General features: G+C 32.0%; 1 pseudogene; it reads right to left on the reverse strand.

The window, feature by feature from the left end:
• Nucleotides 1–7,174: 7,174 nt before the first annotated feature.
• On the reverse strand, nt 7,175–7,271 carry LOC122124514 (annotated as a pseudogene).
• Between the last annotated feature and the right edge of the window lie 233 nt (nt 7,272–7,504).

The following is a 7,504-nucleotide window of genomic DNA, read 5'->3' on the forward strand; positions in this document are numbered from 1 at the left end:
CATGGGAAAAATAAAATAGAAAATAAAGCATTGTATATAGCTGTTACAATGTAAAAAATTTGCAATAGGAATATAATTAATTTTAAAAGAAATAAGAGAAAGAATATCAATAACAATTGCTAAAGTGGATAGAAGATGGATCACATTTTATCATATATAATTTTGAAAAAGCATACTAGCAATGAAAATTTAAAAGTCATAACTTAAATACAATTTGTATTACAACTAGACAGTATAGTTCAGTGGTAAAACATTGGCCTAACATATGTGAAGCAATTGTGTGATCTCCCAAGCATTACAAAGTACACACAGACACACACACACGCCACATACACATATTTGGAATATTGTTATTATCATATTAAACAGAGGAAATTATCACAAACAATAAAAGTACTTTAATATATGAAATCATAATATTGCTCATACTATTTAAAAGTTTAGTAGAAATAAAATACTCATAAGATAATTGGATTCTTATAGATTAAGTAAATTGAAAATTAAGATATAAAAGACATGTGAAATTTTCAAACAAGTTTTAAATAATAAACATTTTGAAACATGTATCCTTTTATTTTGACAAAAGATTGATGTTACTGGTGTTTTAACTCAAGATTTAGAATATGATAACCAGGTGCTCTATATCTTGCTAGGGATGGCTATATCTCTAATCATTTCACTCTGGAAATTTTATGATAAGTTCTCATAGTTTCCCAGTCTCTCCTGAATTACAAACCTTATTTACACTTCCCACCATAGTTAAAAAATGGAAACCAGAAATCACTATGCCCAGCTCAAACAGTTTTTTTTTTTAATTAAAGTATAAATATTTCCCAAAAGTGACCATGTAATGAAGCCTTTTTAATAAAGTATGTGATTCTTAAAAATACAGTATTTCTTACCTGGACAAATATGTTTAGAACTATAAGAAAATAAATATATTTAAATTCACCAACCATATAAAATTTAAGAAAATAATTTTCAAATATTCACATGTTAACTATTTTGAAAGCAAAATATATGCCTGAATAATTTACATGTGTTAAAATTATGCAAAACTAAATTAACTAATCCTACAACTCTGAAAAAAGAATTGGCCTAAAGAAACGAAAATAATTAAGTTCAAAATTTGAAATTTAGAAAATTAAATGAAGTAACTTAAGTAACTGTAAGCCCTCTGTATATCAATTTTATAATAAAAAATGCATTAACAAAGAAAAAAAGTACCCATTGGACAATAGCGACAGGAAAAGTATCAGTAGTTTTTTTTTGAGTGTGCAAAAAAATCAATGGAAAAGATAACAATGTTCTTTCCATAATAAATGTACTCATTACCTTATTTATGTAACTGTATCCCCTCTGTACATTACCTTTACAATAAAATTAAATTGAAATTAAAAATAAACTAAATAATATACCAATTAAGAATTCGAAGAGAGCTAGGAAGGTGACTCAGTGGTAGAGCTCTTGACTTGCATGCTTGAGGCCCTGAGTTAGTTTCCTCAGCATCACATAAACAGGAAAAAAAAAAAGCCGGAAATGGCGCTGTGGCTCAAGTGGTGGAGTGCTAGCTTTGAACTAGCCTTGAGGGACAGCGCCCAGGCCCAGAGTTCAGGTCCCACGACCGGACCCCCCACCAAAAAAAAAAAAAAAAAAAAAGAGAATTACTAGAAACGATTGGTTAAAAACTTTTAAAAAACTGCCCTAAGTACCCAAGTAATATAATTTGATGATACTATTTAAATAGTTCAAATTCAGCAGAGAAGCCAAAAGTTTAAAAACTGTTACAAAGTAAAGTAATAAATCAGAATATTTACTACTAATAATAATCATAAGATGAATTTATAGTGGTAGTCAAATATGTAAGAAATGAGGCAATTTGCCATTCGTTTGCACTGAATAAGTGAGAAAGAATTTTCTAGGTCTTTTTAAATATATAATAACTTTAATGAAGAAACTATTCATCCTATGATAATTAGATGAAGCTGATATTAAAGAGCAGATTGTACTAAGTTTTTGGATGTTTAAGTATATACTTATTTTGGTTGTGGGAAATTGTGTTCATCTTGGGGTATTGTTTTTGTTAGACTGGTGTCATATCAGTGATTAATTTTAGGATAGGGGTTCCCTTTCCACAAGAACATGCACCTGATCTGTCTTTTTAGCCTCCCCATTATCAATGGCTTAAGAGTTGCACACCAACTTGCCTAGATTCCTACCTTGGCTGGCCTGGATTCTGCAGTCCTTCCAACCTCAACCTGTAGATAGTGCAAGAGGGTGGAAATGATCCAATGCACCCAGCTATAGATTGAGAAAAATTTCTACTAATCTTTTGGCCTGGGTTCTGTTCTCAAGCTTCCTCAGTAGTTAAGGGTTCAGATGGGAGCCCCTGGTGCCAAGCAGTAAGAGTATTTCTTAAAGCAACTACACATATATATGACTTAGGCATGTGAACACCTCAGGACAAGAATAAAAGAGCAGTGAAGCGTAGAGGACAGGCCTAATTTTAACTAGCTACTTGGAGGCTGAATAAGCTTAGCTAGCTACTCTGGAGGCTGAGATATGAAGACCACTATTCAAAGCCAGCCCAATCATGAAAATACATGCGATTATCTCTGAAAAACCAGAAGTAGAACAATGGCTCAAGTGGTAAACCTCTATCCTTGGTCACAGAAGCTTAAGCATGATGAATGAATGAATGAATGAATGAGCACTTGCACATGGGCATGTGTGTACTCACATGCATGTGTACACACACATACACCCACACACACACACACATGAGTATTTCAATGCGAAGTTCTTTTTTTACCTTGCTGTACTCTATTTCCCTGTATTAGTTTACAAATTAACAAAATCAACTAAGCACCTATTTATATACAACTCATCATGTTTCTCTAAACTCAACTATCTTTTTGGAAGCATGCTTTTATTTGACCCAAATGTAAACTATTCAGGAATTTGATTCTTCTCCCTCAATTCTGTAGAATTAGATGATTGTTTAGCTTCCTCCAAGCAATATAATTTTGTGAAATCCTGCATCAAGCAACATATTTCTTTCACTAGAAGGGAAGCCTCTGTCAAACTATTAATAATAGGTTTTTCTTCTCCTTGTTAGTATCTGTAGTTTTATTATCTTCATATATTTCATGATCCGTCTGTGTATAACAAAGACTGCTGTAAAAACAAAAAGACTCTTCACAGCACTTATCATTTATATACTATCCATAGGTATGAAGGTGTTTAAATATTACTGAAATTGCTTTGGAACAAATCATGTTCATATTGACTATCGTGAAAAATAAGAATTGGTTACTCAGCACTTTAGGTAAGAACTTTTTTGAAAGAAACAAAAGGAAAAGTAGGAACAACTCAACACATATATTCAAATGAAACAAAACAACCCAAGAAAACAAATTAATTCAGTACTCATGAACCTGCAGGAAATGCAAAGATTTAAAAAAAAAAAAAAAAAAAAAAAAAACATCAGCTATGACAAGCTTATGAAAATCCTGAGTACATGGGAGTCTACTCTTGTGAGGATAGAGGTTAAAGCCCAGACTGGACAGAAATATCTGTACACAATGCCATGTACCTGTTATTCTAAATTCCAGGAAGAATAATATAACATGGACTGAGCCCAAGGTCATACACAAGTATCTGAAAAATAATCAGGATGATTTAGGGCTGGGGACATGACAAAGTGGTAAGAACACCCATTTAGGGGACACAAGACACTCAATTCAAACTCTAATATTTGGGTATTATGTAAAAAGCTATGATTTTAAATAATTGGAATAATTGTAAGATTTGAGTATTTGAGTGGAAAAATGCATGAGAGAGATAGAATGAACCCATGGTGCAATACTTTCAACTTAAGTGAAAATGTTTTATGGTACTTCAGACAAAACAGAGTTACCTTGCAAATGAGCATGGTTGTACATTTGGGTGATGGAAATACTTTACTTACACAGGTGTAAATTAAATAGATTTTTTTAGGTAGATTGTACTTCTTGAACTAAGACCCTGGATGATGTCCCTGAGATTTTTCTCTCAAGACTACCACTCTACTACTTTGAGCCACAGTTCCAATTCTGATTTTCTGTTGGTTGTTTGGTGATAAGAGGATACTAGACATTCTTCCCCAGGATGGCTTCAAACCATGATTGTCAGATCTCAGCCTCCCGAGTAACCAGGATGCCAGGCATGAGCTGTCGATAGTTTTCATAATTTAGTAAATTGTACAGTTAACGAAGTTGTACATTATCATTATAACCTGTGTAATATATGTGTGTATGTATATATATATATCAATGCATACGGATAGAAATATTTTAACATATTTTTGTATCTACAGTAGATTTATGAAATTATCCATTATAAAATAAAATGGAAACAAAAGTTAATAAGGATCAAAACAAAGGAAATTATCACATGTTTCTTGATGTTTAATGGAATACGAATTGCGAGAATCAGTTTGGGAAAACCATCTCTACGTTAACAAAATGGATAAGAGGTATTAATTCCAATCCATCTATTTGCCCATATTGTGCAACCTCACACATGAGTGTCAAAATCAAACAACACTTTTTGCCTTTGCTTTTAACTCACCTGTTATAATTTACGGGTTAGATGAAGTAATCAAATAAAGATTAAAATAATGTTATGTGAGGCTATGAATTAAAGCTGAAAATGATTTTAAACATGATAATAGCTAATTAACTTGCATATTTCTTACTTTTACTTTGTCATGTCCCTCATTCCCATATTAGGAAAGTATATAGAAGGTTCTCACTGAATTATATGTACAATTATGAAAAAAAATGTATTGAAAGAATATGGGCACAATGTGGTTTTAGCTTATTGAGACCTGTAGGGGGAAGTGTGTTTTTGAGGACTTGCAATACATTGTGATGAAGATGAAGGGAGGGATGTGCTTATTCTGGAAAACTGGCTATGGGATTGCTCCCATAAAGGTAGTGATGAATTCTTCCAAAAGGTTACAGTAAAATCACTTTCACAAGCATGTTCACTGCTACAAAATTCACCGTAGCCAAGTTACGGAAACAGCCCAGATGCCCTTGGGCGGAATGCTGGTTGGAGAAAGTGTGGCACATATACACAATTGGATTGCACTTATCCATTTTTAAGACTGTTACATTATTTGCAAAGAAATGAATAGATCTAAAAATTTATTAAGTGAACAAAGTCAGAGCCAGACACACAAAGGACCCATGTTCTGTCTCATATTTGGAAGCTAGAAATTTATACAAGTTTACACAAAAATATTAACCAAAGCATGAGATTTGCAGAGGAGTATTTCAAAGGTGTAATTTCTTATAAAATTGAACTTTACTCCAACAAAATTAATAGCAGGAAACTATCATTTGGACGATGTGAGTGGAAGTCAAAAGGAAGGAATAAAGAGAGTTATGGAAGAAGAGAGTGAAGGTATAATATTCAATGCAACTGTATAAAACTAGAAAAAATTAAAGTGGGATGAGGTTTGGAAGGGTGTGGAAAAGTTATATAAAGATCCATTATATTAAAAAACTGATTTGATGAATGGAAATTCCCTTGTACAAGTATTTAAGGTAAGAAAATTATAATCAAAAACAATGGAGACATCTGATCATAAATTCTATTTCCATCTCTTTTAAAAATAAAAATTATTTGTTCTATAATTTGATCAGAGGGATGGATTTTGTTGCTAGCTATATCATTGCACATCTGTCTCTCTCTTCCTCTTTCCTTCTCATGGTTCTCATAGGTAATATGATTACTCCATAATTATCCTACTTTATTTTGCTTTTATAGTTTTTTTACATCATTTCACTTTCTGCTCTGTCATTTCCCAATTCATTTACATATAAGGCATTATTTCCTATTTTCTCATTCCTAGAATAAGCTGCACATGAAGACACCACTGGTCCTCATTTTCAGTTTGTCCCTTTGAATACAGAGGAAAATCATTCCTCTGCTCTCTACCAAATCTCTACTCTCCAGTTAGAATAATTTAGAATAGTAAAAATGAAAAAAGAGAAAATAAATAATAGTGAAAAAACAGATGCAGAAAATTCACCGGAAAAACGATGAATATACACCTCTTCATCTAGAAGCCTACTGTGGACACTTAGACATTGTCCATGAGTTGGTGGCTCAAAGCAGATATTCATGGAATAACTGTGAAAGGCTGGATACCCCTGCACAGTACTTATACATGGAATAATACCAGAGTGGCTTCTTTATTTCATCATGATGCAGACACCAGTGGCCAAACTAAAGGCCTCTTGACCCCCTTGCTGCTGGGTATAGATATAGCAAAGAATCGCTGGATCTCCTTCTGTTGAACCATTATATCAAACCAGATCTGAAGCACAACTTAGAAGAAACTGCATTTGATATTACCAAAAGGATAAGTATGTATCACTACCTCTTTGAAGTTGTGGAAATCTGTACAAATTGTTCTCTTAAGTCCTAATGTTTCCATTAAGTTTCTTAAATTTCAAAATTGCCAGTCCATCCCATGTGTCCATACAAAATATTTTCACAATAACAAGCAACAGCAATATTTTACTTTAGAAATTCATGGATTCCATGGTATTCTTCCAAGTGAATTGCCTGAGTTTGATGTCAAAATATATTCGAGTTGTTTGTATACATCAATAATGTTACCTATAGAGTTTGTTATTTTTTAAAATCAGAAATAATTTTAACTTATCTGTTGAAATGAGTAGTAGAGAAACTAAAGATATTTCTGGTGCTTGTCTGAAAAAAGTATATTTTAAAATATTTATATTCTGTTTGTATAATGTCCATAATCTATTTCTTTCTCTCCTAGATATAATACTTTGAATTTGACATTATATTATAATATATAGGTCCATTAATAAATGTGTTCTTTCAGATTGCATTCCATATAGGAACAGTTTAAGATTCCTTTAATTCCTAGGTCCTTATAGAATTTTATTTCTTTGGGATAAAATAACAATGTTATCTTATTTCAAAAGTTTTATAAAGATTATGCTATATAAAGGCCTTTCTAAAAAGGTGAAGATTGAATACACTCATGTCAAACTAACTTTTATTTCTATGAATTATATGTATTATTACACTTGTATATTTGTAATCAACTTTTTCATAACTGTTTTTCATTTCTTGCGTCTGAAGAATGAAAAATATGGAATACTTCACAAATTTTCATATCATCCTTATGCAAATGCCATGTTAAGCTCTGTATTGTAATTCAGGTAGACATGCTGCTGAAGCATGTAGTATCTTGTAAATTTACATAGTTAATGATGCAAACTTAAGATAGGCATATATCCTTGGTTGCCTATTTGCAACAAGGAAACCTATTGTTCCCAAATTTGCTATTCATCTTATTTCTGCAAAATTCTGTGTATGGCGGAAAAAACTTATATTGTTTGTTCAATTGCTCACATTTGCAATTTTTTGTCAATAACTATTTTAAGTCTTTTTCATTTGAAATTTGATCATACTT

Source organism: Dipodomys spectabilis, unplaced genomic scaffold (genome assembly GCF_019054845.1).
Source record: "Dipodomys spectabilis isolate Male_0828 unplaced genomic scaffold, ASM1905484v1 ptg000238l, whole genome shotgun sequence".
Classification (NCBI taxonomy): domain Eukaryota; kingdom Metazoa; phylum Chordata; class Mammalia; order Rodentia; family Heteromyidae; genus Dipodomys; species Dipodomys spectabilis.